The sequence below is a fragment of the Juglans regia genome, chromosome 3, assembly GCF_001411555.2.
Source record: "Juglans regia cultivar Chandler chromosome 3, Walnut 2.0, whole genome shotgun sequence".
NCBI classification, from domain to species: Eukaryota; Viridiplantae; Streptophyta; class Magnoliopsida; order Fagales; family Juglandaceae; genus Juglans; species Juglans regia.
The window spans coordinates 20,160,678-20,174,331 of NC_049903.1; positions in this window are offsets into that span (position 1 = coordinate 20,160,678).

Genomic DNA, 13,654 nt, shown 5'->3' on the forward strand with positions numbered 1-13,654 from the left:
CAGGAATTGGTTCAAGGCATAAATAGGAAAGTGAGAGGGGAAAATGTTATGTTAAAGATTGATATGGCCAAAGCTTATGACCGTGTTAACTGGAACTTTCTCTTAGAAATTCTGCACCAGTTGGGTTTTCAGAAAAGTGGAGAAGTGTTGTGTTTAATGATATTTCCTCTCCTTTTTATTCAGTAATGCTTAATGGATGTGCTAAAGGATTTTTGAAGGCGTCACGTAGACTTTGTCAAGGTGACCCACTTTCTCCTTATTTATTTATTTTATCTGAGGGGATCCTCTCTTGTATGCTTCACTAAGAATACCATATGGGTCGTATTAAGCCTTTTCATTCGGGATGAGGAACCTTGATCTCCCACTTATTTTATGTGGATGATATATTGATTTTTGCGAATGGAGAAAAAGCATCTATTCAGAATCTTATGGGAGTCTTGCATCGGTATGAAATGATGTCCGGGCAATTGATGAATCCAAGTAAGTCTTCGATGCTCTTGTCTTCATCTATATCGAATGATCGTAAAAGAGGGTTGAAGTTAATGTCGGGTTTTGCGAAAGGTAGTTGGCCTTATACGTATTTGGGTGTTCCTCTTTTTGTAGGCCGAATGAAAATTCGCATGTTTGATTCATTATTGACAAAAATCAGAAAAAGCTAACTGGGTGGAAGAGTAAGCTTCTTTCTTTTGGTGGTAAAATTGTGCTTATCAAGCATGTTTTGAATAGTATGCATATTCATGTGCTTTCAGTACTGAATTTGCCAAAAGAAGTGTTATCGACAATTAAGAAAATATCTTCAGATTTTCTTTGAGGATCTTCGATGGAGATTAAAAAAAGGAAGTGGGTATCTTGGTGGAAGATTTGTTTGCTGGTTGAAGAGGGTGGGTTGGGTATTCGGGACCTTCATGAAGTCCAAGATTCCTTGCTTATGAAATTTGCGTGGAAATTAATTAAGGAAAAGTCAATGTGCTCGAATTTCTTTTCTACCAAATATGTGGAAAATTCTCATATTTCTTCTATTATGCAGCTTTGAAAAGGGTCGAGATTCTGGAAGGGTATCGTGGAGAGAATGCCGAAAGTTATAGAGCATTCAAGATGGATTATTCGAGATTGGCATGCTAAGTTTTGGCTGGATAATTGGCTAGGGGAGGGTTCGTTGATTGCATCAGTTCCGTTGGTGGGTAATTGTGATCTACAGGTTTCGGATGTGCTTACGGAAGCTGGACTGAATTTGCATAGACTGCGGGATTTAGTCCCAGAAGAGATATGTAGCAAAATTCGGGAGTCTGGCGTGCGGTTATGTCAGGGAAAGGATATATGTATTTGGGAGCCAGCAATTAATGGTGAGTTTAGTACAAAATCAGCTTGGGAGTTAATTCGAAGGCATGGGGAAATATGTCCTTGGAAGAAATGGCTTCGGAAGAATTGGATACCAAAAAAATTACCTTTCTCTATTTGGCGTGCTATGAAGAGGGCAATCTCGGTTGATGATATTATCCAGCGTTTAGGCATTCCACTTGTTTCGAAGTGTGAGTATCGTGTTCAATCGAAACAGGAATCTCTTCAGCATTTATTATGTGGGGGCGAAGGTGCTAAGAAAGTGTGGCAATATTTTCCAGAGGCATGTTGTATGAGAATGCCTCAGATCTGAAATTGGGAGGGAATGATGAGTTATTGGTGGCCAAGAGCATCCTTGTAAATGCAGGTGGGGTGGCTTCGGGGGGTTCTCCCTATTGTGAATTCTTGGGTGATTTGGCGAGCTCGGTGCGCGGCAAGAATGGAAGGTATTATTTTTAATCCGGTTAATATTATTGGTATTGTTAAAAGTTTAATTAGAGATCTCTCTAATAAGATTAAAATTTTTCGTAAAATGGGGGTTAATGACCGTGCCATTTTAGAAGTTTTAGCTTGTAGGGTTGCTCCTCTTGAGGAAAGGTGAGTGAGATTATTTGCATGGCAACCTCCAAAGAGAGGGCGAGTAAAATTACATGTAGATGGGGGTTCTTGCGGGAATCCAGGAGATGGTGGTGGGGGGAGGCATTATTATGAATTATCAAGGGGGAGTAGTGGCGGGGTTCATGCATTTTTATGGTCAGGCTACAAACAACATTGCTAAATGTAGAGCTCTTCTTGATGGGCTTAGATTGTGTAGAGATTTGGGATTGTGGGATGTATTAGTAGAAACGAATTCATTGATTTTAGTAGGTTGGTTAGCTTCGAGTGTGTGCAAATATTGGTTTCTTTGAGATTTTTGGGAGGAAATTAAGGCTATTGCTTGTGAATTAAATGTACGCTTCAGGCACATTTTTAGAGAAGCAAATATGGTGGCTGACTGTTTGGCAAAGCAAGGAACTCGAGGTATAAATTCTGATTTTTGTGACGTTGATCTCTTCCCAGGAATGATTCGGGATTTGATTCGAATGGATAAACTAAGTATCCCTTATCTTAGACACTAAAAGATTTCTGGTTTGGGTGGGATATTATTTTTGGTGGATGTTTGGGGTTCTTGTGTAGTGTTATGTTTGGGGAACTTTTTGTAAGTCCTTTTGGGTTGTTTTTCTATTTTCACGATATTCCTCCACCATAAGTGAAGTTTTTTAATAAAAGTGGATAGGGGTCACTCTTGGACATGTGACTTCGACTCTTTAAAAAAAAAAATAAACACAAAAGCTCAAAATTTGCAATGAAAGATTTGGGATCAGTCCATCATTTCCTCGAGATCGAGATCTCTCATAATTCTGATGGTCTTCACTTGTCTTAGACACACTATGCACTTACCATCCTTGAACGAGCCAACATGGTTGATTACAAACCGATGAGTACACCTCTTAAAGCAAAAACAAAGACTTCATCAAAAAATAATTTGTTAGAAGACCCAAGTCATTTTAGAGGACTTTTTGATGCTTTATAGTACCTAACTCTCACACGACCAGACCTTTCATATAGTGTTAATTATGTATCACAATTCATGCATGGTCCCACTGAAGTGCATTTAAAAATGGTTCGCCATATCTTAAGATATGTCAAAGGCACAATTGATATAGGTTTACATTTTACTTCCAACACAACACTTGATCTTTGTGCTTTCTCAGATGCAAATTGGGCAGGGTGTCCTACCACAAAGCGATCTACCAATGGATACTACACATTTCTTGGCAAAAATCTCATCTCCTGGTGTGCAAAAAAACAGCACACCATCTCTAGATCTAGCATCGAAGCGAAGTATCGAGCCATGGCAAACACAACAGTTGAACTCACATGGATGACATTTATCCTCAAAGACCTTCACATTCCATTAGCCTCTACTCCGACACTCTATTGCGACAACATAAGTGCTCTACATATGACAATAAATCCGGTGTTTCATGCTCGTAGTAAACACATCGAGTTGGATTACCATTTTGTGCGCGAACAAGTTGCACTTGGACTTCTCATCACTAAACACATCTCCACAACAGAACAAGTAGCAGACCTCTTCACCAAACCGATGTCCAAGGCTGCACTCAGTAACTTTCAAACCAAACTCTACCTCCAACCCTGGCACAGTTTGCAGGAGGGTATTAGCACAACCCAGTAGCTCGGCATGATTTGTGGGGTTCAATGGAGTGATAAGGAGTCCCAAAACTACCGAAGAGATAAGGATGATAAATCCCACAAATCATGCTATATTGATGGAGAGACGTTGAAGGGTGAAGGAGTCTCAATGGCAACAAACTCAACCCAAAATGATAGTTCAACAAGATAAGGAAACTCCAACAAAGGAGGATGCGCATATCTCGAATTCAACCAAAAAAATCAGTACTGACAAAGAGCAACGGATATATCTTGGAATACTCGGATTTCATGCGACAGATTTTTTGCAACCGCATCTTTCAGATTTTGTTAAATCTCTCAGGATTGTTTACCAGCTGTCGTGTGATTCTTTTATGTAATTTGATCATTTCAGTTTTATGTTTAAATAGATCCTATACTCCTCTGCATTTGTAAGGCTTTACAATAAGTTCCCTTATGTTCATGTAACAAAAAACAATTTCTTCCTTCTTTGTTTTTCAATTTTTCTTCTGAGAATACTTGAGGTACTCTCATTAGCCAAACCAGGTCAGTCCAAGGAACTTGTCCAACGATATACCAAAGGTGCAGTTTATGGAATTCAACTTCATTTGATAATTTCGCAATGTTAATGCTTCCTCAAGGTCGTTTGCTATGTAATGTGTACTTTCTTTCCTTTTCACTAGCAAATCATTAATGTGGACTTTTACATTCCTTCCACCGTGTGCAATACTTTGTTCCACAACCACTTAGAGGTTGCCCTAACTTTATTAAGTTAGTTCGAAGGCATCACTTTGAAGCATTATAGCCTTCGGTCGGTATTGAAGGAAGCTTTTCCTTGGTTAGCAAGAATATTAATCTTTATTAAGTTGCATTCGTAGATATAGTTGTAAATAAACAAGACTACTTGACAAGCCCCTCGAGATTGACTTAATTTACTAAGGAGACGTTCATGAACAAGAAATTATGATTGATTATTAAATGATGCAACTCGTATAAAATTTAACTTGACTCATATAAGCTCACAATAACCTTGAATAACTTCATATTTATTAATCTTTATAGTATTATCTCTATATTTACAAAGAAAATATTTTAAGTATTTATAGAGGTTAGAGGAAATCATGTTCCTAATACTAAACATGTTACTTGAATCATTATAAACATTATCATTGACATATATATGTATAAACTTTATAAAGATATTATCAATGTTTGTTTCTCAAGATTTGTAAATAAAGTTAGAGAGAGATAATATAAATAGTCTATTTTATTTAAATGAAACAACTTGCAAACAAGCTCGAGCTCGATCGCTCGAATATTAAATAGACTGCTCGTAAACATAAAATATAGCTTGATAAAAAGCTCTGGCTCGACTCATTTACACGTCCTTTTTCATAGAAAGTATCTGCGAAGTTGATAAATTTGTGATATTTGATGGAATATACAATTAGGTCAATCCATACGTAGTAATGGAATGATATCCTTGAGTAGTCCTTGTTCAAATATGTATAGTGCACACACATTCTCCATTCGATATTGGCCTTCTTAACTATGACCATATTTGACAGCTAGTCGGATAGTACACTTCTTTTAGCTTCTAACAATTTCTCCATTTCCTCCAATTTGAAACATTTTCTTATATTATATGCTACTCCCTCTACTTGGGGTCCAAGCCCAGCCTATGGTTTTTTTAAGGTTACTTTTGGGCACATCTTCATGATTCCATGTGACATTACTTTATGTTTGTTGAGGTCATCAATTAGTCTGACCTTGAGATCTTTGGGAAGTACTAGCATCATATGCATCATATGCAAGTATTGTTGAGACCTAGTGTGTTGTTTTATGGATAATTTTCCCATTTGCAGTCTTCATCAATTAAAGTTATTGCAAGGCTTTCTATAGGCCGTTTGCTTTCTGTGATTCACTCATCAAGTAAATCCTTATTTTTGTGATGACCAAAACTCGTATGCTTTCCTTGCAGATAAGGTCAAGACCCTTGTCTCAACCCTCCACTTATAGTGTTGATTTCTCCTAGTGGTGTGTGGTATTCGAGATCTAGTTTTTTTTCATAGGGCATTGCTTCCTTATTTATCTTCATGACTTCTGGCATGATATCTTCTTCCTTCTTTCTACATTAATTTTTTTTATCTGGGTTTGTGCTTGTGAGGTTTAGCCACAAACCTTATTAACATCTTTTGTTCATTTATATCCTATAATTTAGCAGCTTTCAGGGAGACAATTCTTAATATTGTAGTTAGAATCTAGATTTTTATCAAATAAACAATATATATCACTTTGTCTTGTCGACGATGGCGCATGTGTTCGCCAAGGCACATCAAAATCAAGGTCATCAAACATCTACTTTGATAAATGAATGCACTAATTCATTGGATTGGCCACTAATTCATTGATACCATTCCTAGGCCAAGACTAATTGAAAGGTCATCAAGCATTCATTTATACGATGTTGTTGTTTAATTAACATTTTTCATAATCAGGACTCTTAGGGTCAATCAAACAAAAATATTTACATGATCATCCAAACTGCAACCCACAATAGATTTTTTTTAGTAAGCTCTAATGAAAAACAAATAGTAGTAGAAAAAATATTTACTTTCCAATTTCTATATGAAAAAAATCGTTGTTCGTAACTTTCATCCTTACCAGAAGTCTTCATAGATATTTTATCACCAGAATAACAATGTGGTTCCTCGATTGATGTTGTATTTGATGGTGTTTGTGAGATACCACAAATTCCAAATAATATGCTACAATCTAGACACAAGTATGACAGAATTGCTTCGCGGATGCACAAACTCAACCAATCATAGCTAAGAAAATATCAGAGACACTATCGTATAAACGAAAAAAATATCAGAGATACTACACTACCGAAAATGTATAAACAAAGAAAAAAGTTAGAACCACAGTACATTTGGAAGTAACAAGTCAAAACACTACATAAGCAAGTTGCAACTTTGTGAAGTCTTGGCAAATTCAGCAAACCACAATACACAATAAGTCATGAATCAACTATCCAATACAATCTAAAACAACACATCTAACATAATTTTTGGTTTCTAACAAAATCAATGAGTTATGGGGTTTCTCAAACACTATAAATTTTAGGGTTTCTCACATCCAATTTGTATAAACTGAAAAATTAAAAAATAAATAATAAATTCTATACCTTGCAAGTCGAAGAGAATTGGGTTGTTGAAAAGAAAATGGCGCTCCTACATAAGAAAATTGTGTTGTCAAAATCTTCGATTTTTCACATCCAGTTTGTAATGAGAAAAAAAATTATAACTTGGAAAATTGAGAAATAAATAATAAATTTTATATCTTGCAAACTGGAGAGAACTGGGTTGTTGAAAAGAAAGTGACATTCCTACATGAGAAAATGATGTTGTGGAAATGAAATATTTTAGAACTTGGAAGTGAAATGGTTGACGGTTGTGGCGTCCCGTTCCTCGGTAAAGGACCTGACGAGGATCCATGGTACCAAAGGTGTCAGTCGATCGACAACATCCAAGATTTAAATCAAGACTAGGTGTGTAGTGTTCACAAAGAAATGTACATGTAAGTTATTGGACGCTTAAACTGCAACGAAATAAGTAAAGGTTAAGTACTATTTGCACCAAAGTTTTAAACCATAAATAGGGTTCATTCATTAATCACCCAAATATCCATATATCACTTCATTTCTCCAATAATATACAGAACCATGTATTTGTTCCCTATATCCAAATACGGTGAACCAAACATAATTGGTTTTTGGACTAAATAACACAACTCCAAATAAACAATGCAGTTACTTAATGGCAAGGATAGACCTCCGTATCTATTGTTCGGGTAGGGTTAGTCCTCCTTTCTCGGGTACCTTTCCTGGAGCAACTATACATCAGAACCTACGGTTCCAACAAACGAAACCATAAGTAGATTAAACAACTATGATAATATTGCTAATAAGAGACAATGTACATGATGGTGTAATGCATAGTTTCATGTAAAATATACTGTGAACAGGTGTATTATGCTTGGAAAGGAATCACCTTCTAAGCAAAACATGCATCATTCACAGTTTTGGCAATGAATCACCCTCTGAAGAATTACCTTTGTACAAAACTCAAGTATAAGAATTTATATATATAAATATATATGTATGTATCAACAAGCCGAGGAATCACCTTCTTCTTAGGCGTGTAAAACTCATCGTATCACATCACATAAAATCTCATCACATAAATTCCAAGTAGGAGAAATCACTTCACCATTCGACTCAGGAAATCACTCCCACCCGACCAACGTGCAAGTTGATTTGCCTGTTTCAAATTATCCAATTATGCACAATGAAATACATGTTACACCAGGGTCACATTCTACTAGACCAACCAACTCTAAGACACCACACGTGATACGCTGAGGTTTTCTCCTTCCCATCTATCAGGTGAAGCCAATACAAAAATGTTCCACCCCAATCATCACGAGGCATTCTCCTTCCCTATGAAACTCATGGCAAAATGTCGTAGAATCGGTCTAGGGAATCACCACACACATGGTAAGACACACACACAAACCCCCCTGAAATCACCACATCACCAATCTGAACCATCCAAACATCAAGATCTCAAAATCTTCATGTAAAAATAATCGTAAACATAATAATGGAAAATGTTTCACCTCTTCCTCAAAGAAAGACAATCAAACAATTTCCAATCATGGTCCTTGAGGATCGGATCACAAATATAATGTACAAAAAGAAATTTTAGATATTTGATATCTTTCTCTTGGAATGAGATATCAATTTCAGCAACGATTTCATTAGATATCTTATAACTAGAATCCCTCTTTTTTTCGATCTAGTTCCTCCACCACTACAAACCTCATTTAGATTCGGGCATGATTCATCTTTTAGTTATGGTGAGAGGCCAAGTACTCTCTTTCGGATCCAGAAAATGGCTCCCTTTCTACCCATGTATTGGGACCCTTCAAGTGTAAAGGAACAATTGAATTGTCCCTTAGTAGTTTAAGGAGTAAGATTTTAAATGTAATTTTCTGGGTAGGGCAAGTAGATTCCTTGTTGGACGGCCTACTCTCACTACCTTCCTTAATACTGAAGGTTGCTAGTCCCCTCTCCTACTTTCCCTTTTTTCTTGGGTCTAACCTCCACCCATTCATTCGAGTCATCCCCTTTAGAATCCTTGTAAGCTGATTTTGAGCTTGATTTAAGCAGAGGACATTGGGCATTGATGTGTCCAAAGACTTTGCGATGAGTACATACTTGAGGCTTCTAGTCATACTCCACAAGAATATTGATCTAGTCACCATTTTCTCACTGAATATAAAAGTCCTTAGGCAATTCCTTGGAAGCCTCAACTTCTACACAAATACGAGCAAAGCTAATTCTTTATTTGAAGCTGTCAACTTGTCTATGTGAAGCAATTTTCCCACCGTGCTGGCTATGTGACTTAAGCCTACTGGAATCCAACATTCAAAAGACACTCCGTGAAGCTTAACCCAAATAGGGATGGGCCTTAAATCCTCCTTGAGAAGAGACAAATTTGGACGCCATTGTTTGAGGACCAATGGCCTATTGGCCATATGCCACAGAGTTCTCTCTGAAACTGAATTCAAATTGTCATAGCAATTCAATTTGAAGAAAATAAAGCCATTTTAAGAGGAAAGGACTTCACCAGCACTTGGCTTGCCCCAAATTCTATGAACAATCGGGTTCACCACCAAAAAATGCAATTTTTGGCCAATAATGTACCCAATCAGGGTGTTTTGTCATTCCTCACAACCTATTGCAGCCACCTTCAATGGGGCATCACCTTAACCCTACAATTCTCTATAACCAACTTAATGTAACTTAAGTCCATAGGAGTCAAAGTCTTACCTGTTAAGCCCTTCTCTCCATTCTCTGCTGAGACTAGTCCTTTAACAGCATTTGCATAGCTGGTAGCACCATCTAGAGAATTAGATCCTCTAACTGCAGCTAAGGATGTCCCCTTAACGGCTGTAGCAAAGCTAGTTACCTTAGTACTAGCAGTTTCCTCTATGATGGGAGACCCTTCTATAAAGCCTGCATTCTCCTTTGCATGGCCGGACACACCTTGTACTCTGGCTTTCAAAGCAGTGGTAGCATCTCCCTCCTGGCTGGAGCTCCCTCCATTTGTGTCCAATTGAAATCCACTAGTTGGGCCCTTGGGGCCAAAGCTACCTCATGATGCATCTTACCTAGCCTTAATGTTTCATTTAGTTAGGTTATAGGTTTCATTGGGCCCTTATAATGGCCTACCCTAATTGATTGATTTCCACAAGCCCGTTAGATCACTTATCCCTACTTCTTGAATTTGAAAACCCTTCTTTTCCCTTCTTCTATCCACTACCAGCACTATTGTCATGCAACTTTGCAATCTACTTTTTAGTGGCTGTAGGCTTAACAACATGAAGGCCAAGCTTTCCAGTAGGCATTGTTAACCCACTCTCCTCTCCAAGAGTGTGGAATCCACCCTCTTCCTTTCTCTCTTGAACCACCTGACCAAAGCCCCCCATTCCAAATTTCATCATGTTTCTTAAAGAGGCTTTCATCTCAAGAATGTTATCAATAACCTTCTACCTCATATGCTGCTCTAACTCCTGGTCATTTGTTTCCTTCACATGTATTGCATTCATGGTGCCCCATTCGTCGGATGCAGGTGGCGGGGTAATTCTCCCGCATTCAAGCACCCCTATGGGTGCAAAGGACAACCAGGCTTGGCCACGTCTACATTTACGCTACCCTGCACCACACACACACACATATATAACTTATACATCAAACAAAACGACTCCATTTTAAGTATTCCCAAAATGGCGTCATTTTGTTTAATGTATAAATTCTTGACTTCTCTCTCTCTCACTCGCTGTCGTCGCCTCAAGTTATTGCCCTCAACCTCACTGAGTTCGTGTGTCTCTCTCCTACGTCTCCTACATCTTCATCTTGTAAGTATCCTAAGGATCCTAAATTAATTTTTAGTTTTCAGATTGGTGTCATTGGACTATGAAGAATGGGATTTATGAATGGATTTGGAAGATGGGGTTGTGATTTGTCTGCTGTGGAGATATTTGTGTGAATTTTTTTTAATGTTTGGTGGAATTTGTGATGTAAAATTGTAAATCTAGAGTTTCAATCCAAAACCCTAAATTAGTTTAAGGGTTCGAATTGAACCCCTAGATGATTTTAGGGTGTCGAATTAGTTTCAAATTGAAACCCTAAATTAAATTAGGGACTTCAAAATTGAAACCCTAAGCTGTTAGGGGTTTCAAAATAAACCCCTGATTTAATTTAGCAATCTATTTTGGGGGTTTCAATATTGAAACCCCAAAACAGATTGGGGTTTCAAATTTTCAATATTGAAACCCCTTAATGTTCATGATTGTATGAGTTTATGAAATTTTGTTCTGATTTTTGAATCATGCAATCATGTATGTTAGGGTTTTATTAATCAACAAGAATGGATAGTAAGGCAAATCCAACCACTAGTCTTAGTGCTAGCTCCCCTGACCCTACCGACCCCCTACCACGACCCTAACCTTGACCCTACATCTAATCCTACACCCATGGGCCCACCAACTAAGAAACTAGTTTCCATTATGTGGTCTAACTTTACCAAAATATAAGATGGTGATCCCAATAATCTCCAAGTTAAGTGTAACCATTGTGATAAAGTGTATGGATGTCACTATAGGAGACCTGGTACATCCCAATTGAATGTGTACTTAGAAGAATAATGCAAAAAGAGTCCAATTAGACATTCTTTACAAGCAAATCAAGGTTTGAGATTGGACTTAAAAAATGGCAGATGGGAGTAATGGGGAGGGCAACATTGAAGGGGTATACTAAGTATAATCTATATGAGTGTAGGAGATACCTAGCTCATATGGTGGTAGTAGAAGAGTTACCCTTTCGGTTTGTAGAGAATGAAGGGCTCCAAGCATACTCTAGTACTTGGAACCTAGGTTTGACATTCTTTCTCACCACACGGTGGCGAAGGATATTATGAAACTATATAGTATACATAGAAAACAGTTGAGAAACCAATTGAAGGGTCAAAGAGTTTGCCTCGTGACCGATACATGGACATCGGTCCAAAATTCTAATTATATGTTTTTTACGGCACATTTTTAGATTATGATTGGCAATTAAACAAAAACAATTCTCAAGTTTTGTCAAATTGTCAATCACAAATGTAAGACCATTGGGAAGGCTTTGGAGGTCACGATAGATGAGTGGGGGCTGGTAAGACAATGTCTCTTCTAACGATATGCTTTGGGGTATCTTAAGAAAAAGTTTAGAAAGGACAATAATACAATCATGGGTAGTGATTGTCTACATGTGAGATGTGATGCACATATTCTAAATCTTGTTGTGACCGACGGTTTGAAAGATGTGTATAATTCGGTTGCAAGAGTTAGAACTGCGCTGAGATTTGTGAGATCCTCACTGACACAGCTTGATAAATTCAAGGTTGTAAGGATTGCGAATATTGAATACAAGAAGGGGTTGTAAATTGATGTTCTTACAAGATGGAACTTAACCTTCTGATGTTGGAGACAACCCAAGAGTTTAAGAAGACCTTTAAATTATTGGGTGAGGAGGACATACAACATGTCAACCATTTTAGTGATGAGGGAGGATTGAGCAAGTCTAATGATGATGATTATGTGGTTGTTGGGATTTTTGTAGAAGTTTTTAGACTTTTCTACGAGGTTACAACCACTATTTTCGATTCTTCGTACGTTACATCCAATGAGTTTTGTTAGCAAGTATGTCAGGTGAAAATACAATTGGATGAAATGTGCAGAATTGACCAAACACGACTGTGGGAAATGACAATGAGTATGCAGGTTAAGTATGACAAGTATTGGGGGGATTTAAGTAAGTTAAATATCTTCCTATATATGGCTATTATTCTTGTGTACAAAATTGATAACATGGTGTATGGATTGACATTGGTGAATAGGAAGGCATGGGCAGATCATATTGCGGTAAGGGTTAGGGAAACCCTTAAAATATTGCTTCATTATGTTTGCCGCACTTAGGGGTGGTAATATTCATGCACTTACACCTACCGCATCACCTCCTCCCGAAGTCGGGATGGGGAAAAAGCGTAGGTTAGGGTGGGGTGAGAGATTGGATAAAGTTGCGGAGCTTCGGCCTTCAGACACACAATTGGAGTTAGATAGATAGTTGGCAGCAGAGATGCACCTATTCACGTAGGGTTTTGATATATTGTCTTGGTGGAAGGTCAATATCATCAAGTATCCAATCCTTAGAGACATAGCCTACAGTATTTTGGTCATCTCTATTACTATAGTAGCCTTAAAGTCTGTCTTTAGCACCGGGGGACACATATTGGATCTGTTCTAGAGCTCACTGTCTCCTACCACTGTGGAGGCATTGATCTGCACTTAAAATTGGATCAAGGGGAAGCCAATTCATATTCCAGATGTGGTAGACTTTGTGGAGACCGATGGTTCACAACCTGCATCCAGTAATCGCTCTTACCTTGATATTGCTATAATATTGCTTTTACTAATAATATATTGTGTTATTTTTTGTATTCAAATTTAATTGTTGTAATGACAACTTTGACAAATGCCCCTATGTCTACATCAACCACAATATGACTTCTCCGTTCTATCCACCATTACTATTGGTTTGTATAATGATTCACTTATTTTTTTCATAGTATATATATAATATTTATTGGTTGTAATTCTAATTGGTTGTCATCTGGTTTTGTTCAGCTTTTATAGTCTCATTTTCACATTCCCAATCCCAATGATCTCATCTTCAATCTCAATCTCGTCTTGGTTTATAACTTTAATTTTGTAACGTTATCGCATATCTATATAATGTTTATATATATGATTTTTTTTCTTATTTTGTTTTTCAGGTTTTATTGTCTCACACCCTCATTTGCCCAAGTTTCATCCCTAATCCCAAATTCTCAATAATCTAATCTTCAATCCTTGAGTCTCGCTTGATTTGTACTTGTAGTTTTATGTTTTTAACTTTTTTACATATATATATATATAATCATTATATTATTTG